This window comes from Amblyomma maculatum, chromosome 4, assembly GCF_055883805.1.
Source record: "Amblyomma maculatum isolate TAMU_Amacu chromosome 4, ASM5588380v1, whole genome shotgun sequence".
Taxonomy (NCBI): Eukaryota; Metazoa; Arthropoda; class Arachnida; order Ixodida; family Ixodidae; genus Amblyomma; species Amblyomma maculatum.
Genome location: NC_139347.1, coordinates 6,969,407 through 6,992,600, shown reverse-complemented (window position 1 = coordinate 6,992,600; position 23,194 = coordinate 6,969,407). Strand labels below are relative to the sequence as shown.

General features: G+C 45.1%; 1 protein-coding gene across 3 annotated transcripts in view; it reads right to left on the bottom strand.

Moving 5' to 3' along the window:
- The window catches only part of Sox102F (transcription factor Sox102F), a 1,035,502-nt gene that overhangs the window by 819,277 nt on the left and 193,031 nt on the right, over positions 1-23,194 (bottom strand). For all 3 annotated transcript variants that reach the window (XM_084600705.1, XM_084600709.1, XM_084600706.1), the window contains exon 2: positions 1,418-1,482. The gene's annotated coding sequence lies outside the window, so the exon portion shown is untranslated. The remainder of the gene's footprint in view (positions 1-1,417; positions 1,483-23,194) is intronic.

The window sequence follows — 23,194 nt, the reverse complement described above, 5'->3', positions numbered from 1 at the left end:
GCATAAAACAAATATTCCCTCATCTCACTCTTTTCATAAATAAAGGTTGTGTCAAGTTAAGACTAACAAGAAAAAAACGAGGACACACAGAAGCGGGCAGCCAATGATCTGTCAGGACATTGTTTGTTAGAGAACGGCGGCGGCAAAGGGACCCTGGTTTCTGACGCATGACATTGGATGAATACTGCTAAACACGGGGGTATGAGCAACTAGCAATTCTGTATCTAAAATATTCTAGCGACATAAACGGTAAGTGGTGGACCGAATGAAGAGCGCATAGGCAAGAACTATGAACGTTTTCTCATGATGGTCTGTATATAAATGGAAATAGATTGGTCGCCACATCGCTAGTTTCGTCCCAGGTTCGAGGCCGCCTCATTTCTGGCTTTGGACCTTACTACGCAGGAGTGGACGCACATCAAGAAGGAAACGCACTACGTTAATAAACGTACAAGAAATGTTTCCAAGCACTTAAAATTGATCGCCTTGTCTTGGCGCCGAAGACAACGGTGCCCCACTTTTAACCCAAGCGCTTATGAAACAAGAACAGCATTTTTCTAAGCTCATTTTTTCGACCTCTGCTCGTGGAAGTTCTTTTCTGATGATGTCATAACGCTCGATTTTGACATTTGCCATCTCGCCGTCTTTCTGGCAGCAACGATATTATGCTAATATTGTTGTTATCGTGCACTGCATGCAGATGCTATTTTCCTTAGCCCTCTTCACATTAAATGGGTCGCCGCAGGCACTTTAACAACATATACATACTCACTTTACATCTTAGAAAATAACGGGCATGAGTCTTGCAATGAGTGGAGCGTCGCAGCTTCGTTCCCACATAAACGCTTTCAGCCCACTTGTAATAGAATATAAGAAGAAAAAAATGTACGTGCGTTGCGCAATTTAAAGCTCTGTGCACATATTCACCTGGTTCTCTTCTAGTTCGATCCCTTGCGACTGTATGGCTCATTACCCGTTATGTACGAGGAATAGAAGTAAGCGAAGCGCAAGAAAGCATTAAGCGTCCAAGGGCTTCTTGCAAACGCCCCTACTTACCATAGGGTAAGGAGGAGTCCCTGTGCGTGCTTTTCTTCTGCGTCCTATGTTTGGCAGCGGCGTTTGTATGATAACCGTAGCAATCCGCTGACCCACCCAGAGTACAAGAAGGAATACAAGATTGATCAACACTTCGAAATAACAATATTCGCGGCTTCGAAGCTAAGCTATTTTAAGCTAGAATTGAGCATCCCCCCACCCAAGATCTTCCGCTTTTGTTGTCTCAGTCTAAACTTTATTTCTCGCGTTTAATTTTTGCAGATAGTATGTAACGTTTTTAGATACAAATATGGAAAAAATTTGTATTATTTTTATCTCTTGGACGTCCTTTTTCTCTACTCGCGCTAAATATTTGACTCACCAAACAAAATGTCCCTTCCGCAGTGTTCCGCGATGAGTCGCCCTGACTGCTGCCTTGAACAGCACCTGCAAAGAAGAAAAGGTACCCCTTCTTCAACAGTTCACAGCTACATTATGCTGGTGGCTCTGCTCCAGCTTATTCTTCCGAGGTGGCTAGACGTAACAGTGTAAAGACGAGAATCCTAACCGCACGTTTTAGCATGCTCCTGGCTGTAACGTTTATTTTTGTCATCAGTAGTAAATTAGCACTGTTATATAGTTACCTTATAGGTAGAAATTCGATGTTTATGTCCAAAGCGTATCGACAGCCACTAATTCTTCTTTCACCAGCCTCCGCTTTGCGAACCCTCTTCTGTTCTCCTACCGCTAATACTTTGCCTAATGCTTTCCAGCCTTCCGTAGAAACTACTTTACAGGGGCAAACAGAAAAACGCTGAAAAACTGAAATAATAAAACATGAAGACCAAGGAAAGTGACTTTAAAGAGGAGGAAGAATAGCACTATAATACGTACGATATTCAAGAAAAGAAAAGCTCGATTATGTAAGCATGACTAATCTCCAAAAAACTTCCAAATTGATGTCGAGAACAAAATATTACAGCCACTGCCAAATGTTAACGTCTCCTGTAAAGCAGATTAACTAGCACGAATATGTGTCAAGTAACAATGCGCTGAATGCTACACGTAATTTTGTGTGAGTAAATATAATAACATAAAAATAGAAAAGCTGAAAAAGCAAAGAGCTTTGTTGACACAAAACTCTTCTTGGAACAATCCATAAACTTCTAGAAGAGCCAATGTTTTGTCCAAATGATCATAACACTAGGGTCTGCAGTACACATGCTTCTTATGCATATTAGCGCGATAAAGTATCTGAGATACGTTGTATATCGTACGTAAGAATATCTGCTGGTCTTACAGCTGGTTTTGGCTGATTGTATATTAAGTTTATCTACTCACTAATGGCTTAGTATGATTTAACGCTCAGCAAGAGTCTGATAATAAAAGTACACATGGTCTGGGCCGCGTTCCTGCTCAAAAAAAAAAAAAAAGGCTTCTAATACCCCTTACAGCTTCTGCCAAAGCTTGGGCATAATGCCTTTCCACCTCGCTTTCCCTACCCGTCTCTTGTTTCTTCCAAGAAGAGAGTATTTTCTCAGAAGACGCACTTCTATTGCGTCAATAGGATGTAGACTGGACCGGCTCTCTTCTTAATGAAGGCCAACTGGCAGAAGAAAGATTAGCCACGTCTCAGCGCGGACGGCTGCAGACACTTGCAGATTACTCTACCGGGCGTTCCAAATGAGGAATCGGCCCGCGGCCGGCCAATTAGTCAAGACCATGGAGGCACTGAGCTCCCTAATGACCCCCAGCTGGACACAACAGGAAATACAACACAAAACACGGCGACAACGCGGGTAGGTCACACTGTGTTGACCGGTTGCTAATGAGTCGCTGTCGGGACCATGGGAGTACTATAGGGAGAGCGGGAACGAGAAACGGGAAGAGCTTCCTGTTCACATGATGCTCCGCCCTTCACGCACCGCTCGGTGACCTCTCTCGGGACAAAGATAGAAGCGGCTGGAGTCCGAGTTTTAAGGAGTCTGATGAAATTACATTAAATCAAAGCTACTTTTCCTCTTATGCCAAAAACAGCAACAAGCATTCAGAAACATAGTACGCAGAAGTTTATTTCTGGATTTCTTGAAAAATTATGGCCGCTCACCCATACTATATGACCTGGGATCCGAGGTATCCTGGTCTCGAAATGTTTACCGCAATTTGGCCGCTATGTATGAGTTTGTGACGATTCTGTCTTAAATGCAGGTGCAGAGCAGCTGTCTAGTTCTGACGCGTAAGGCATTTCACTATATACTGAATGGCACTTGTGACGGTGGCTAGCATACAAATAGTTCCATGACAATGAGAAACTTGCCACAGATGCTTTTTTGTTCATAAAATTGTTTTCGAATAGATAGGCGTCACAGTGCCTTTTCTTCTGTTCCTTTTTGGTAAGTTTTCGTAATGTTTCATTATTCCTTTTCGTAATGTTCCTTTTCGTCTTGTGTTTCGCGCTGCTTTAAGATGAGTTCAATCTAACTCGCCCTGTTTTCTATACTCGTGAACAGTTTCAGCGCCCCATACATGAGATACGCTGGACAGCATACACGATGAAATTGATATATTGAGAAATGATATTGTTTTCACAACCTTAATCCTTACTGGGCTCACAAAATAATTTATTGGCCCGCAAAAGCTACCATAGTGCATCTGTATGGTGCTATACTGTGTCTGATCAGTTTTCATTTTTACGTATAAAGTGAGTAGACGAAGAAAGGGGATAAAAAGCGGCATGATAACACTACGTGTAGATGAAGTGGCAGCCATGCGTACTGACGAGGCAAAAGTTTCCGAAGGAAGCAAAGGAGAAACGTCAGCAATACTTGAAAGGAGGAAACATAGAAGACTAACTTAGTACAATAGGCCGAAACACAACTCCTCACAATGTGAACACTACCTCTTGAACACGTACCCCAGGGAGGGCGGCCATGGTAAAGCAGGAAGGCGGGCGCAAAACTACGCGGGTCCCGCGCCGCCACTCTTGTCATCAGAAAAGCCGCGAGCAATCGTCGTCCTTTATTTCCTCTCCATTCTACGGGAAAACAGAAAGCGCCTAGAAACTCGTTTCCCACCACCCGCCTTCCCTTTAGTTTCCTCCTCTTCTCTGCCCCCTTTTCCCCTGATAAACGTCAAACACAATCAAGGGTCACTGCCCAATACAGCCTCACCCGTACACTAGCGTCATAAAACGGAAGCTCACCAGAAGCAACAAGGCAGGGAAAAGTTTTGCACCCAGTACGGTTTACTGCTCCAACCAGTCCATCCGCGCCGCTCCCTCCCCCGAACGTTCGGTATCCCAGGCGTCTTCCGGGCGACGCGATTGCAAACATCATCTGGCACGGCCCGCGCGTCTAACACGCTCTGGCAAAGAGTTGATCCGTATCCTCACAAAAGACCAATTAGTGCCGCCGCTCCAGTGTTTCCTTCGGGCACACACGACGAATCGTGGGCCGAGCCTGGCCCGTGCCTTTACAGCAGATCCCAGAGGGAAGAAACATGTGGGGCCTTACTAACCTCAGTGTATGGTAGAGCTTTCCACCGCGAAAACACCGTGCCTTGTTTCCGGGAGGCCGGATGTTTTTCAGGGAAAAACATTAAGGGTGGTACTAGCTACGTTATAAGGAAAATGTAGTTTAAAAAGTGACTCTCATGTTTCTCGCTTTCCTTCGGAACAAACTATGTAGCATCACAGTATCATTATGACTCGTCGGCACATTTTCGGGACTTTGTGGGATGTTGCACGTTCTCAACATGATTGCACACTGCGGCACCAAATAGGGATTGAAAAGTAAGTGGACGCGGGTGTTTTAAACTACGACATACTACAGCACTGATACGGCTTACCCAGGGTAAACTATCACTGTCAAATAAAACAAACCAAGTGAATCAACACAAGGGGCTTGGAACCTATAAGCGATGTGTCTGAAAGTCGCTCTTATCGAAGGCAACACATCTTACCGAAAACAAGGAAGAACGGCACTGTAAAAAGGTCGGCCCAAACCAAAAGTACTCCCTATCATTCTATGGCAAAACTTTCCCGGCACGAGCAACGCCAGCGTCGTGCGGTAACCTCGAGCGGTACTCGGATCCCGCTATTCAGTCCATGAGACTGAACCAGCCATGCATCGCAGAGCGGGTAAAACACGGGAAAAAAAGCCAATGATGCCGAGCAAGAAACAAAGACACGGCGCAACAGTGGAGTGGTTTCAGGTGTGGGTGCTATTCGTCACTGGGCGAGAATAACGTACACACAAGGAAGAAACCTGCTAGGTGCCCAAAAGCAGCAGACAGGGACACACGCAGGTGAGGAAGAGAAAAAAAGGATTCACCCACGCTGCTCCCAAATAGCGTAAGGCAACGAGGGTTCGGGACAGCCCCTCTATAAGAAAGAAAAAGGAAGGCAGGGCCGAAAGGAGAGCATGAGTGAGGATGGGAAGTTGGAGGTAGGGGAAGAACAAGGGAAGAAAGGGATGCAACAGCGCAGTGATTGTCGTGCATTGTCTGACGCTAATGCGAAACGCTGTTTGTCGTCCCGGGTAGCTTTTCTTCCAGCTGTGACAGGCCGAAGCATGGCTTTCAGCACGGCGGACGAGTGCTTCTTGCTGCCCGCTGCGCTCGTACTAGCAGCCGGTCTCAAAGAGAAAGAAGGACGACCCTGATGGAACTGGCCTCATCAGGGCCACATTGTCTTGGCCTTCACAAAGGTAGGTGCCCACCTGCTGGATCCGGTTTCGTCCTTTCTTCGTTAAGCGCGTGTGGAGACGGAAGAGAAACGGGCACTGAAACGCCGCTACGGCTTTTCTCTTTTTTTTTTTTTCTTACTCCATTTGTGTTCTCGCTCTTCTGGTTGCGCTTCTTTCTTTTCCATTGCACAAAGGTATTCGCTACCATGATGGAGCACTTGAACTGCAGCAACTATGACAGGGCGGAGTAAGTTAGGTGTCACGCAACACACTGCCCTAATTTTTTCTGCCACGATAAAATCAGTGCATATATAAGTGTGCGGCGGGGGTCTAACCAATAATATATTTGGTTCGGCATGTTCGAAAACCAACATAATTGACTGATTCCTTTCAACCGTGAAGGTTATTTGTATTTTCCGTGGCGAAATCATACTCACTGAATTTTGCTGGAGTATGCCATCATTCTGTTCTTCAGCTGCATGCTATGAAAGCTTGCGCGGTTATCAGTGTAACTCTTCTTTTAGATCATAGCTATTCGTCCGATAGTTGGGCACTGCTTCCAAAGTTGCCGTTGCCTCCAAATGTCATATTTTTGTTTCTAAAAACAGTGACGGTTCAAGGTTTCTAAAAACCTTGAACCTCTTTCACCAAATCAGAGCTGTCCAGAAAGCTCACGACAAAGTTCACGTAAATGACGCGTAGAGATGACGGGCGTTGACACTAAGCAGTAAGAATGTTCTTAACTAACCTGGTTACACGACGCACTCGCTATCTTCTATGCTAATACTTTCTGCCTTCCTTTCCTTTTTTACCTTTCATACTTACATACCTCGGCGATTCGCTTTTCTTTGCCGTACAGGCGGTCCGGGCAGCTAACCTGGAGTTATTTGCTACCAAAGTCTGGCGCTGCCAAGGAAGTGTTGTCAGCCACGTCACACTCCCTTGACTGGTACCAGCAATGAGCATTAAGCGATAATGTGATCGTTCACCTGCATCTCAAGCTTTCTTATCCAGGCTGCCTCTCAGCCTGTCATTTAGCGGCGGCGGCACCTGGAACAGTGTGTAGCCGATGTTGGGGCTTTCCTGAGAAGTGGCCAAGTGCTACTGTCACCGCATCCGGATCGCTGCTGGCCGCATTATGGCGCCGGCATGCGATCAGCGCGCGCTTACGTCTCGCGTGTTTTCGCGGTTCTAACGTACGTTCGTCGCGGCGATACACTACGCTGATTGCTGAGCGCAAAAGTTCTCTACAGAGAAACAGATATCTGAGAAGGCACGGTGTTCCCCTCTCAGTGAAGCATAGGGCATACTTCGCTTGTTAACCGCAGCAAATATTACATGCTGCGAACTCACTTATTTTAGGTTTGTCTAAACGACAAATAAATTAAGTTTTGTTTGCTGTTTCCAGGGATTTAGGGAGGTTTCCGTTGCTTGCGCATGCATAGCAGTGTTATTACTTGGCTGTCTGAGTTTTGGTTAAAGCAGGAGCCAGCCAGCGCTGATATTTCCGTTGTGAGAAGTTCGTTGAAGCTTGTATTAAGTGTCGTTTTAAAAGTCATCAGTTTTAGCTGACAACAGAAGGTTCAGCGGCATCCGCAGCGGCAGCTGCCAGGAAGTGCATGCAAAATTGGTCTGTCGCAGCTCTTCTAGTTCAGAGCTTTTCGAATTTAGCTTTGTGCTGCTGTTAAAGTAGGTTCAAAAAGAAGATGTGGGAGTGGTTCCCTCATTTTTTTCTCCTTATTGTACAATGAGAAACGTGTTTTTTTTTTTTTAAAGAATGTTAGGCAACTAACAATATGTTAAGTGCTAGTTTAAACTATGCAAATTCATTTGACAAGATTTTATGCCCGGGAGATTTTGAGCAAGATGCCTACAGATATTTAGTCCAAACGTGCAAGCATCTGAACTTCAGATTTATTAGAAGAATGAAAAATTAAGAAACAAAAACTACTGAATACTGACAACACCTTTTCGATGTTACCAAGCGCCATCCTTTAATGACGTACTTTATTAGAAAGTATTTTCACCTGTATCTGAAACAAAGAGAAATAGATATAGAATGCGGAGAGTTGTGGAGAAATAGGGGATCAAGTCCACTTCAAAATACGCCTATTATGTCTGGCGCGAAGAAAAGCAATTAATTTCTGACTTCTGCCGCTTTAACATCTGGCAGGTAATTTGCCGGGGCTCCCATCTCAGCGGTTGAGTAACAAAACTGGAGAAAAGCTACGCACGCATTACTGAATCCCCGTGCGCAATGTTCATAAAAAGAAGGCAAGGCTCGTTGACGTGACATATTAGACAATCTCAACTGGAGAAGAAAGCAAATGAGCCATGACGCCGGCCGAATCCCTGCTCGACGATGTGTCTCCGTAGGGTTGGCCTCGGAAAGTGCAGAAATGAATACCAATGCTCCTTTATGCCTTGTTCGCAAAGTTACTTCGCCGAAATGGAGAGTGACATATTCGGATAGATAATAATATATTTCACTTTGATAAAGACCAGAAACCCCAAAAAAGGGAACATGCGCTGTTCCAGCCGTTATTACAGCTGCAGCACTGAGAAAAGACAGCATGTTCTAGCTCTTTTCGAATAAAAACAAGGAAAATACTATCGGCGTTGAAATTAAACGCACAAGAAGACACACACACAAACACACACACACACGTATATATATATATATATATATATATATATATATATATATATATATATATATATACGTGTGTGTGTGTGTGTGTGTGTGTGTGTGTGTGTGTGTGTGTGTGTGTGTGTGTGTGTGTGTGTGTGTGTGTGTGTGTGTGTGTGTGTGTGTGTGTGTGTGTGTGTGTGTGTGTGTGTGTGTGTGTGTGTGTGTGTGTGTGTGTGTGTGTGTGTGTGTGTGTGTGTGTGTGTGTGTGTGTGTGTGTGTGTGTGTGTGTGTGTGTGTGTGTGTGTGTGTGTGTGTGTGTGTGTGTGTGTGTGTGTGTGTGTGTGTGTGTGTGTGTGTGTGTGTGTGTGTGTGTGTGTGTGTGTGTGTGTGTGTGTGTGTGTGTGTGTGTGTGTGTGTGTGTGTGTGTGTGTGTGTGTGTGTGTGTGTGTGTGTGTGTGTGTGTGTGTGTGTGTGTGTGTGTGTGTGTGTGTGTGTGTGTGTGTGTGTGTGTGTGTGTGTGTGTGTGTGTGTGTGTGTGTGTGTGTGTGTGTGTGTGTGTGTGTGTGTGTGTGTGTGTGTGTGTGTGTGTGTGTGTGTGTGTGTGTGTGTGTGTGTGTGTGTGTGTGTGTGTGTGTGTGTGTGTGTGTGTGTGTGTGTGTGTGTGTGTGTGTGTGTGTGTGTGTGTGTGTGTGTGTGTGTGTGTGTGTGTGTGTGTGTGTGTGTGTGTGTGTGTGTGTGTGTGTGGTGAGAGAGAGAGAGGAGAGTCGGAACGATGGCGTAAAATGTAGACAACTTATACATGTAGAGTCAAGCAGGCCCTTTATAACCACAGGCTACAAGCATGACAAATGTCCTCCTTCAATATAACACCACCGCGCTGCGTCAATCATGTTCCTATTTTTGACGCTCTTTGCGAGTTTCATGGTCACTCACTATATATGGATAGACTGATTTGGTGTGAAGATGGTGTTGCGCTCACATTCCAAGCGTGTCCAACGCTCACAAAAATTGTAACGAACATTTATTGTCAATAGAGAATGCCACCTTATGCTTTAGGCAAGTGCGTAGATTACGAGGATGTGATTTTGGTTCGTGCTGTGGACCTGTAATCTTAATTACCCCCTTTTTGAGTATGTTAAAAAAAGAAAGGAAAGGTATCCGCTTCTGCAACCTACACACCTGTGGCCCAGTTTGCCAGTCAAAACTAATGTTTGCTCAAGATGACCTTGCTTTATAGGACCGCATTTCTTCAGTTGCATGTTTATTTAATATTACATGTAATGTTCTAACCCTGCAACTTTCGTTAACACGAAAACAAATTTTGCTCGCCAGAGTATTCGCACTCGATCTGCGCTGTTTTCTGCCCACACCTTTGGCACCGGTTATGACGAACAACGCCATGCCATTTTCTATATTATAGACTGTTCATGAAGAATGACCACACTATTTCAAAGACTACTGTGCCATCAGCACACTACTCAAACACTATCACTATCAGCGGTTTTCGAGTAAACTATCAGTCTCGCTTTGATTTCGAATGTCGAGAGTCAATGGCACTTCAAATTAAGACGGGGGCACTAAGCACGAAGAAAACCACGTACTATGCATTTGTGTTATATGTGTTTAATTTATGTTAGTCGATCTGTTCATTCTCTACATTTTGAAAACTACAAGTAAAATGTTCCAACTAAACACTGAACAGGCTTTTGTTATATTCCCGATGAAGGTAGAATGGAAATATCATGATCTGACGCGGCCCGTAGTGCTCACAAACAATGTGTGGAGGTGAGCGAACTTCATTTTATTCGAGTACTGTGTCGCTTCATCATGAATGTAATACTAGAGTCGAGAGGCCAGAGCCTACACTTACTCACGCCATTGACAGCGCCTCTCAGAATCGTGGTGGAAACGCCACCTTTGTAAGTGGAGTAGAACGCCCGCAGGGGAAAGCCGAGGAAATATGGAGGAGAAAGGAAAAAAAATTCGAGGGGAACTTTGGATCACTAAACTGCGATGAGACGAAAGCCTCTATCGTGGGGTGGTCCGAAGCCCTTCACTACGGCACCTCTTTCTCTGCTTTCACTCCCACCTTCACGATGACGCAATAGCATAAGCTACCAGCCAACATTTAAAGCCCCCCTTCAACCGAGCCGTATGAACGTGCCTGGCTGGCCTCGGGATAACGTGAATGCAAGGGTCTTGGCAGGCTGATTCTGATATCACCCTCCCATATGAAAGAAGAGGCCCGAGTTGGCAGCTCCTGCCAAACGTATCGACAGTGATCCCTACGTCCAGCGTTCAGTTAGTGCTTGGCAATCGTCTCTCTTCTTCTTCTTCTTCGTCTTCTTCTTCTTCTTCTTCTTGTTCTTCTTCTTCTTCTTTGGATCTAACGGACGGACGGTCACCGCTACTGTATATATATGCATATAAAACCTCCTTCATATTTATTTATATATATATATATATATATATATATTGTAATGAACTCTAACGAAATTCCGACCCTACCTGTATGGTCGCCAGTTTGACGTCGTCGCGGACCACCACGCGTTATGTTGGCTGTCCTCTCTTAAAGACCCGTCCGGCCGCCTCGCACGATGGGCTCTCCGCCTTCAGGAATTTGACATCCGCGTTATATATCTGTCTGGCCGTAAACACATGGATGCCGACGCTCTGTCTCGTTCTCCCCTATCCATCGCACCTGTTTGCTCCTCGGCTGTCTCGTTCTCCCCTATCCATCGCACCTGTTTGCTCCTCGGCGGCTGATCCCGTCCTCTCGTCTCTAACAATCGCTGATATGCCTGCGGAGCAGCGAAAAGACCCGTGGCTCGCATCTCTTATCGATATCGTGTCCACTTCCCCAAACGCTGCGCCTTCTCGGACTTCACGCCGTCAAGCACCACACTTTGCCCTACAAGACGGTCTTCTCTACCGCCGCAATTATATGCCTGATGGTCGACGGTGGCTTCTCGTCATTCCCCGCCATTTACGACAAGAAATTTGCGCCTATTTCCATGCCGACCCTCAGTGTGCCCATCCTGGTGTAGTCAAGACGTTTCAGAGAATTTCTCAACGCTACTGTTGGCGCGGCATGTACGGCTATATTCGCAAATACGTCCGCTCCTGCATCGCCTGTCAGCGCCGCAAGTCACCCACACCTCGTGCTTCTGGCCCCTTACAACCACTTCCATGCCCGGCCCGCCCTTTTGACCGCGTTGGCGTTGACCTTTACGGGCCACTTCCCTGCACGGTCTCTGGGAACCGGTGGATTATCGTCGGCATCGACCACCTCACCCGGTCTGCCGAGACCGCCGCTTTACCCGCCGCTACTGCCCGTGAAGTTGCCCTGTTCTTACTCCATCATTTTGTTCTTCGCCACGGCTGCTGAGTGACCGAGGCCGCGTCTTCCTTTCCAACGTCGTTGAAGCTCTACTGGCCGAATGTCGCATCATACATCGGATCACAACAGCCTACCACCCTCAAACTAACGGGCTGACTGAGCGCTTCAATCGTACTCTTGGAGATATGCTCACAATGTACGTTGCCGCTGATCAGACCAACTGGGACGCTGTTCTTCCTTTCGTGACGTACGCATACAATACCGCCACGCAGTCAACCACTGGATTTAGCCCTTTCTTCCTGCTTTATGGGCATGAGGCATCGTCCACGATTGACACTATTTTACCATATCGTCCTGACTCCTCCGAGTGGACTCTCCTTTCAGACGTTGCCAAACATGCGGAAGAATGCCGCCAGTTAGCCCGCAGTTTAACATCGGAATCGCAAGGCCGCCAAAAGTATCGTCACGACAAAGATCAGACGCCACACGTTTTCCCTACTGGATCCCTTGTTTGGCTCTGGGTTCCTGGCACCCCACCGGGATTGTCATCAAAATTTCGAACCGAGTACCACGGCCCCTACCGCATTGTCCGCCAAACCTCCCCTGTGAATTACATCGTGGAGCCACTCACTCCCTCTTCGGACATGCGTCATCGCGGCCGCGAAACTGTGCACGTGAGCCGCCTCAAAACATACTACGATCAGCTCCTCTTGCCCTCAGCCTAAGTCGCCAGGATGGCTCCTCTTCGCTCCGGGGGAAATTGTAGTGAACCCTGCGAAGATATTATGAAGACGAGGATGAACTAGGCGAGGATATCACAAAGACGAGAAGAACGACGAAGTGCCGCTGCGCTGCTCGAGCTCGCTTGTGGAGGCCTAGACTGGCTGTGTTCTTGCGTGGTTCTCTGTGCAACTTGGAGAGGGCTATTATCCCTTTTAAAAGACAGTAAACACCCCCTTTCAATATATATATATATATATATATATATATATATATATATATATATATATATATATATATATATATATATATATATATATATATATATATATATATATATATATATATATATATATATATATTAAGGCGAAAGCATTTAAGCGCTCATACTAGTGGTGTGACCATCCGTCCGTTAGATCCAAAGGCTAGAGGAGGAGGAGAAGAAGAATAAAAAGAAAAAGAAAAGAAGTAGAAGGAGGACATCGTATATATATATATATATATATATATATATATATATATATATATATATATATATATATATATATATATATATATATATATATATATATATATATATATATATAATTAGAACGAACATCGCTCTCAGGTGTTCCAAATTCTAAGTCCGAGGTTTTTTAGAAACCCTCAAAAGGGTGATTTAGGACTTGTTTAAATAAAGGCTTTTATGTGAAGGCTAGGACGAGCTAAAAAAGAAAAAAAAACGGTTAATGCACAAAGTGCCTGCACCAATTTTCTACATAATCATAACTCCTTGTTTGCTCTTTGAACATTTAAGGAGCATGCACAAATCTATATCTGCAGTATAGTCTGTGGTTCTAAAAGAGTCAATAACTGTCGAGAATCTGCGAAAGAAAAATAAGGAATGCCTTAAAAACCTTAGTCTCGGTCGACCTAAACCTGGCCTTCGCAAAACGAACATCAGTCAGAAAAATAGAAGCACCGTCAGCATGCGAAGTGGAAGTGATATGGCAGAGCGTGAACAACGATGAGAGCGGCCCCTGCATATTCTTAAAAGGCAGTATAAAGGTAACCTAAGAGTAGGAATATGCCAACATGCGGAGCTAAGGAAAAAATAACGAAAGAGCCGGGGACGGAAATAAAGGAAAGGGTTGAGCAGCGGAGGTCCCCTGCTAAGCATTCGCCGACTCCTTTCACGGCGAACAGCCGTATTCATCTCCAAGCCGGTACGCCGCAAAACAAGCCGAGCACAGCTCCACTGAAAGGAAAGAGTGGCAGTTCGCTACAACACGGCCCAACTAATGCAGCGCGCCGTGTACACCGGCGTTCAGCAGAGGGCAACTTTAAAAGCCGCAACGGAAGAAAGGCCTTCACCGGACTGCTTTCCTTTCGGGTGCATTTGATCGAAGAACGCGAGTGGAGACATCTTTCTGCCCCGTGCGAAATGGAAAGAAGGGGGTATGCAGATGCAACGCATACGTGAAACACTGAAATCCTGAATCACAAAGCGACTCGTTGGGCACGTAGCGTGTTCTACCACTAGCAACAGCGCGAGAGATAAGAGAAAAGCAAAAGTGAGGATCGAGGTTGAACACAACTTTTCCATGTCAAGATGGGTGAACAGAGTGCACTAAATGAAAGAAAAGAGGAAGAACTAAGATTCAAAATTTGTGCGATAGAAGAATACTCGAAATTCTCCAATCCTGCTCAGTTTTTTCCTTCGTCTTTATTTTTTCACTTCCTAGCACACATGCATATCAGGACAGCGGCGAGCAAGAGTGGCGGTCGGGGAAACAGGCAGGCTCATTCAGCGGATCCTTCTTGCCGCAGACGCAGTAGGCGGCGGGCCCACTCCGCCGCCACAACAAGCCTGAGCAAAACTCTTTCGCTACGACTAAGACCGCACCTCAGCCAGTCGGCAAAAAGACGCGCTGGAATTCAAATAACGGTTGGGAAAACGAAACACGCACGCATACACATAAAAATGACGTCGACAGGCTTGCTACAGAAGCAGCGAGAAGACAGGAGGCAAACAGTAGACCGGAGAAAGCCGACGTCAAATATGCGACCTAACATCTCCGCGAATGACAAAAGGAGGGAGAAGAGGGGGGAGAGTAGAAAGTAACTCATATACGAGAAAACGGGAACAAAGTAAACGCAGAGAATCGAGGAGCGGATGATAGGAAAGCGAAGAGATCCCGGCGCCTAACTCCCGGCCAATGTAGAAGTGAAAAACATAGGGACAGAAGAAAACGACGGTACGCGATGCACATATCATCAAGACAATTTCAGGGAGCGGTATAAATCACAAACACCAATTCCATTTCAGCGCATACTGCGATGGCGCCGACGCCTCGGGTATATTCGCCGGACTCCTCCTCTCCTATAGCTACCGTCCTGTCCCTTTTCTCCCTGCAAGCACGGTCGTTACTTTTGGCTCTTTATGTGCGTTCGCCTCACCAGCTTCGCTCTGCCTGCGCGATGCGCAAAGTGAGGAAGGAGCGAAGGCAGTGTGTGCACCTGCGTACGTATGTATATAGGCTTATGCTTTTTGTCACAACCACGCTGAACAGAAAGATACAGATGAAAGGATGAAATCTCCGCGGAGTTCGCTACAAAGAAAAGCCGCGGGAATCGAAAAGGAAAGAGGTAATGTAGAATATACAGAAGGCGCTACAATAAATAACTATAATCATAAGACCTCGTGTGTATGTGTCGAGCAGCGTACGGTTGTAAAAGGCGCGAAAAGAGGTCCGCAGCCAAGTGGAACGCCGCGGGGAGTCGCAGGAACGGTAGGAGAGGAAAAAGAAAAAGGAGGCGGAGGAAGTAGAAACGTAAAAAAATGTGAGGCAAAGCTTGAGCAAAGTACGGCGGACGAACTGGAAGAGGAGGAGGCGAAATGTTAGAAGCAAGAAAAATAATAACATCAACAAAAAAAAAAAAACAACAACGAAGGAACAACACCTTCAGATGGGGTCGAAGCGAGAGACAACCCCTTCCATCACCTGTTTTTCACCTGTCGGCAGCCGGCTTCGATGCGCCTTGTCGAAGGCGCATCACGGCAACGATGCGGGAAACCCACGCGCCGTAATAAAAAAAAAAAAAGGCTCGTTGTGGCCGTCGTCAACTCTTTGCCTTCTGCCGCCACTGCCACAAATACCTACTCGAAGCAACAACGCGCACCCAGTGCGTCGTCTCCGTGTACATTACAGCTAGTCTGCGTTTTTCCTTTCAACCCTTACTTCCATGAAGAAAAAAAGGAACAAATGGGCAAAGCGTGGAAAGCGTGGAAAGAGCAGTTCCAATGCATGTTCGATTCTGCCCCGTCATCTTGCCGCCGGAGACAAAAACAAAATGAGGAAATGCACAGGGAGAAGGGAGCAAACGAACCGACTCCATTTCAGACGAGAACGTGCCGTTGTTTTGAAGGAACGTGATCCGAGCGGCTTGGCGGCTATGCGGTATGCGTGAAGAACAACCTGGTTTCCCGCTTGACACGGCCCCCGACGGCAAAAGGCATAAAACATGATGAATGCGTCTTGAGGGTGATCACGGCGCATAGAGATGCGAAGCAAGCTTTCCAGGATCACGCAGAACGTAGGGAACGAAAATGAGGGGAAAAAAACAAAAAAGATCTCGCGTCTTACAGAGAATATAGTTCTAGCAAATCATTCAGTCTCGCATTACGGAAAACTTTTCAACACGTGGCTGGAAAGGCCAGAAAATAAACAGCAACTGAGGTAAACAAAAGAGGTATATATATATATATATATATATATATATATATATATATATATATATATATATATATATATATATATATATATATACGTGAACTAGTAGAACGGCAGTACCAATTATTAGGCAGAACAAGGCAAGAAAGAAACTGAAAGCCTCCCGATTGCAGTTTCATTTCCTATAATAACTGAGAAAGTCTAACAAAATAAACCAAACCTGATAGAATACAGCCTTGCCTGCTACAGATGAACAAAGCAGCAGAGTGAAGCAGCAAAATAGCGTGCACACGGACATGAAGAACAACTTTCGACGTGGAATAGGCCACGCGACATATAGCTCTTCCTCCGAACGGTGCGCACTGAAGTCGGGGTTATTCGAACTTAATAGTTATATACGGTGTCCAAAGTTCCGAGATCCATTTCGAGACGGCTGCAACAGCTCGGTAATGGTTTATGAGATTCGTGGCCATAATCGTCTCCCACCGTCGCGAGACCAGGAGAAAAACGGTGATGCAGCCGCAGCACCGAGAAGGTACTTTAGCGCAGATTAACAACGGCGCGCCCTCTGGCAGACGCTGTTTCTCCTTGTGGCCCTCATTCACTCTCCCTGCGTGCTCCCCTTTAGCAATCTTACCCCGCCTTCTCCAGCCTTCATGTACGGCACCGAAGCATGGCTCTCGTAGACAAGGGGACAGCGTAGCTACTGGTCGCAATAAAGGGAAAGTTTATCTGCGAATAATACCAAACAAAAGTAGGACAGAATGTAAAACAAGAGATTTGAAATGTAGTCGCGTCTGGTCCCTTACTGGCAGGTTGTTAAGCATGCACCGCCGATGATTTCGAGCGCACCCTCGTCCTTCTTATTTCTCTGTGTCCGGCGATTCAATGCTGTGGACGTGATGCCGTTTTTACTGGGTCACGTATCACAGCAGAATGGCTAATATAGGCAGTCGGGATTCAGTGAGTGCTACTGACCCACCCTCGAAAGCTGGGAAGGGGCAACGCGTGAGACCTGAGGTTAAAAGGCACTTCTTGAACTCTCAATCCCACGGCTCGGCCACGAAAAAGAAAACAAAAGAAGGGGGACGGGGTGCAGCGAAAAACAACGGATAAGTTAAAAGCACTGTGTCGAATATTTTCCTTTGTACCTGTTGTTGTTGTTGTTGGCCAACCAGACAAATTGAGCATCCTTAGAATTTCTTGTGGAACGTGAGACAGCAAACTGGCATAACAGTGCTGGTTCTGTCTTTCATGAGGGGATAGAAAACGCGCAGAACCTCATAAATGTCAGGATCATAAATTATATGATAGGTATCAGAAAAAATCGATGTCGATAATTAAAGAGGACAAGCTACTGTCGATAATAAGAAGGAAGTTCTTTTTTTTTTTTTTGAAGAGAATGTAGTATAAAAATAGTCAAACTCAGAACGTTCTTTAAAAAAATTCACTACTAAAAAAATATTTCAAAAGACCAGCCACTGTGCGTAAGAGGCTATGGCTTTCGCCTGCTGGTTCCTTGGTAGCCGGATCAAATCTCAGCAGCGACGGCCGCATTTTGATGGAGTCGAAACTCACAAACTTACCTGCGCTTTATAATTCAGTGAATCAAGAATCCCGAAATGGACCGAATCATCATGGTGTTCCTCGTAGCCCCATTCCGCGTTCTCTACGATTATCAGGAAAATTATTCGCAGAAATTGTGTGATCGTCTTCCGTAGAAGCGTGTTAAGAATGGCAACAGCGGGTCGCGCCCAGAGGAAGCCGTCTGGGGCCACCCGCAGATGAAATCCGTGTGAACAGACCTCGAGCTCCGACTGAGAAGAAAAACGTTTATTTACTGTGTCTGCTCAAGCACTGAGCGCTGCTATGGTGGCCTCTTCTGTGGTAACCCCGAGGAATGGCTTCAGGCTTTGTTCTCCCCCCTTGAGTGCCGGCTTATGAAGCACAGGTGTGGACCACACATCTTGACCATGAAACCACACACTTTGCAACCGCTGTATACGCCATGCTGACGACTTTATCCTCACCCTCAAGCAAGACCTAGCAGACTGCGAGTGTGATGGTGCGTGAACTGCATGAAAATGACTACGGAGAAGGCGAGCGAAGCTATATCAGGACACTCCTTCGTCGACTGGCTCACTCTTCACCTAGGGTATTCAGGGAATACAGGATTTATAAAAACTCGGCAATGAGAGCGGTTGAGTGGTTCCCATCTTGCCCTTAACTCTGAAAACGCCCGTCTTCTTGACCGAGGATGCGTCGAGCGGAACTCGAATCCCCACATCTAACAAGCGTCGTCTTTCTACGCGAAAAAAAATAAAATAAAAATAAGTAGAGCGAAAGGGCTTTTTGATTTCTAAATCAATTTTTTAGGAACCCGGCTAAATTAAACGTCTTCTTCCCTTCGCCTCCTTCTCAACCTAAGGAATCAACCTAAAGAATTCACTTTAAGATCAATGACTACAGAGTCAGATTTTAATAATAAAAAAGAATGTAAATTTGAAACTCGGAGAATTTATTCTTTATTTTCATACAACTCGATTAGAACTCGGTAGAAGCTATATTTTAATTTATGACATATAATATAGATGGAAATCAGCGCAATCTGCAAACACATCGCTAAATACCCTCTCCTCAATTGCTTATGCTAGTTTTTTTTTTTTTTTTTTTTTTTTTATGGCCCTTCTCATCCGACATTCGGGTGCGGAAATCGTAGAATAAAAATTGATGCTGAACATTCCCGTACTTGCAACACCTGCCATAGCGTAGATAGGAGCAGACAAAACAAAAACTAAAAGCGTCAAAAATATTGATTGCAGCTCATTTGCGTATAACGGCATACTGAACCATGCAGATACCGAAAGTGCAGAAGAGTATTATGGTAATGAATTGTTTATACCTAACCTGAAATGATCGTTTTTCTTCGAGATGAAGACAAATTTTCCTTCTGTATAAGATTTCAAGACAGAAAAAAGAACGAAATCTCCCAAATTCCCCGAAAGTCGAGTGAATAAAGTAGACCACAAAATCCTACACTTCAGACTCGTCCGTCCAAGTGGTCGCAGTCCACCAGCAGAAGAGCGCAGGACACGCGACTGCCAGTACCATCTGGAATGCAAGAGCAAATCACTGAAGGTCCGGAAGGGGGGGAGTGCGTGACGGCACACGCGAGAATAAAGACAGGAAGAAAGAAAGAGGGGAAGGAATATAATAACGTTCAGGCCGGACCAGGCGTCGAAGCCGATCATTCTCTAATCCACAGAGGCCACAATGGAGCGTCCGAGACCGGCGGCTCCAATCTCTCGGACACAGGAGTGGCGTGCGCGGATTGGAAACGCTGCCCGCTCGGGCCCCGGAGCACGCTGGCTGCACCGCCGAACGGCGCAAATCCGCGGCCCGTACGGAGAAATGCGGATTAGGAACCAGTCTGTCACGCTACCCCAGAGGACGAGGGCGAGACGCAAAACGAAAAAAATGTTCTGGACGCTGGACCCGACGCGCCCAGGGAACAGCAGTGTCGGATTAAGACGCTGTCTATCGTCGCGCGACCCGGGCATCCCGATAGAAACGCCTCTCGCTCCATCCTCTACCGCTTCTGTTCTTCTCCCCCTCATCCTTCTCTTCTAGCGCGACGGACCTGGACGCGTTCCACGCGCACGCCGTAAGAGACGACGCGCTCGTCCCAAAGAAGGCTGTCCAGCGTAGCGAACCCATGCTGCAAGCAAAGCTGAGCACTTCACCTCCTATGGTCGAGCAGCTTCTATAAACGGGCTGCACAAGACGAAATCTTACAAATTATATAAAACCGGAATCCAATCTTATCGTCTGGTCGCTGCCGCACACTACTCCGGGCCGTCTACGTAGACGGCCCATCATTGAAGCTTCATGTCTTCTTTTCAAGAGCCAAGATATATTTCGAGGCAGTATATTTCATTTTCGTTTCTCGCAAAAGGAAAGAATTCGTTTTATAATCAGAAAATCTTACTTGCCTTATGAAATGATTTCCAGGCTGTAATTTTATCGCCTGCGACGTCTAATAGAGCACTCGTTTCGATAAAATCGATATAGAGGTAACGGGAGAGGTTCGCGCTCGGGAGTGAACTAAAGTGAATTAAATGAACAGCTCTAAGTGTAAGGCCGTAGGAGAATATTAACACGCCATTTAAATAAAAAAATCCCAGTGTTAAGATTATGGTTTCAGTAAGCATAATTATGGGACGGGGAACTAAAACTTGATTCAAGAAATTCACGCAGATGAAAATTTTACCATTTTGGCGCGGTCGCAGACGTGTTTCTAATCTTAACTACTAGAATCGCGACAGTATAAGTTGGCTGAGGCGAATAAAGTTACCTTTCTTAGAATAAAGCTCCTAGGTTCATACTGATAGAATACACCTATCATTCATCTGACCTCCTATTTAAACTAAAGCATTCAAGCTCCTGTTCAGCGAAAAAGTCTGCGTCGTGTCGTGAAATCCCCGTCACGCGTGAGGTCACGTTTGTTCTTTGGAACTGGAATCAAACATTCTATGTAATGCTAATTATGGGTCAGCGCATGTTTCAGATGATAACATTTTGTAAAGTAAATGATATTCGCTTAAATAAAATTTTGACGACGTTTAGCTCGGATTTGAACCGGCGACCCTTGGACTGCGATACGGACACGTTGCCCCTGGGATACCCAGGCATGCTTGTAAAGCTTCGGTACAGGCTGGTTTTTATTCCAAGTGTTACAAAGGAGAAAAGCGCGGATTATTATTAAATTGGATTTAAGGTATAAAGACAGCTTCTGTAGCAGCATAATACCAATGTTAACGAACATATAAAACAGGTCAATGATGTTGACTAGTCAGCTAGGATATTAATTTTTAATGGTTACCTTTTTGCCTATCGCATTTAGGCGTCTGCTTTAAATTAAGCGTTGTAGAAACCCGTTATCAATGACAATATCAGATTTTAAAATTTCGAAAAGGTGATTTTCCTCGGTGATGTGACTGAACAAACTTTCGCTTTCGAAAACCCCGCGCTCTAACAGCAAAGCCCTGGTGTCGTCAATCAGTGGCAGTGCTGTCTACCTCTGTTCTGTGTGAGCCGCAACAACGACCAGCGACGAACATCGCAGTGCAGGCGGGACAGAGAAGGGTGGAAACATAAATGATTGACGGAAGTAAGGCGTTGATTTTAGAGCGCGCGTTGTTCGAAAGCGCACTTGTTTGTCACGAGGTAACGAAATTTAGTTGATCCATAGCGCCGAACGAAATCGCGTTTTCGAAATTGTAAACACTGGAGTGGCGATTGCGAACGGTCGGCTACAAATCCCTCTTTGTGACCAGCCGCCTGACTTTGACCGTTACAAAGTTAATTATCAGAAATTAGTCAGCTAGATCACAATAGTTAACATCAACTACTTTTTTTTCTGTTATCTGCCAACATTGCTAGTATAGAGCTGCAGGTGTGGTCTTCGTACCTAAAAAAGCATATTTAAAAAGATTATCTGCCTTCCCTGAAACCCCTGGTATGTATGTCTTATTGCATTTTAACTAATTCCTGCTGAATCCCTTCTATTATTTAGAGAAAATAAAATGCTAATTGATTGATTGATTGATTGATTCAATTGATCGACTGATTGGTTTAACTAATTGGCGAGGGAGCCATACCAGTGTACCGCAGGCCGCCATCATGTCGTACCCTACAAGCGTAGCTTAAATGTCCCCCTGATTTTTTTTATTTATTGGTTTGGCGTCTACATTGCCCAAGTATTGAAATAAATTTTTAAAAATAATTACTGACATGTAGCAGGCCATAGTTCTTCTTTCAATCATTAGTAGGTGTAGTAAATGCCATATAGTACCTCCGAGAATAAGAGTTTTTGTGTGTGAAATCCTAACAACGAGTAATTAGACCGTAAACGTGTTTTTGCTCGTTTACTAGGCAATGTCAGCGCACGTTAAAGGATCAAAGGTGATTTAAATGTATTTCCGAGTTCTACTCCGCAACGTCTATAAGAACTGATGTATGACTTCAGGACTATAAAGCCCATAATTCCTCATTTATTTTTTGTAACCCTGTTTGTCATGCGTGTGGGCCTTAAAGACCATTATCGTCTGTGCAACTTCAATGTACATGCAGTGAGACACTACAGTTTCTGATAACTATTGCCATTACCCGTGATAAGAAAGATAAAGAATCTATGCCGCCGATACATTTGTTTAACGGAGTCGAAGGCGCAAGGGCGATAGCGCGTATAATCTGTGTACTAAATAAACATTGCAGCTTTCTTTGAATTACAGTGGCGTACGGTGCCATAGGTGGCCATAAAGATAGCCAACACGAAAACTTCTACAATACCTGTACTGTAATACCAGCAACATCATCGCCACACGCAAACCGCTGTTTAGTTCAGCGTATTCTAAGCAAGCGTTTGTGCAACCTTAAATTACTTCGCTAGGCCTGTAAAGCTTGCAATGCGGAATGCACATGTGCTTGCAACAAAGCAAACTTTGCTGAAGAATCAAAGAGACGTGGGAAGAGAAATGGATGCCGACAAGAAGGCGAATATTGATGCATTAAATAAAACAGTTACTGAAGAAGTATTACACAAATTACAAGGGAAAAGCAGTTTGTCAAAGCGATAACTGGGAGTCTCTACTATGGTTCGGCGGAATGAGAACCGTTCTGCTCTCGGTCGTTATATTTACGCAACCTTAAATACCTAAGCAGTTTTACACATATTACAGACACAAAGCAGATATGCATATATCAACTGTGAGTTCGATGAGGATTAATTTTAAGTATCATTAATTACATTTCCAAAAACGTATGGTGTAGTGTAATATATTCCTCATAGTTTCCAACATGCGTACATATAATGCCGTCTAGAATGGAAGTAATCTAGAGACAGGAAGTCCCAGAATTAGTTCATTTGTGTCTGTCCAATAATGATGCCTAGAGATGGTGCGGAGTGAACGCATTGCTTCATATTTACATCTACTGATTTTCGCCGGTATACTGCGGCATTTTTAGTACTATTCCGATGCAATATATCTTGAGCACCAAAAGTGAG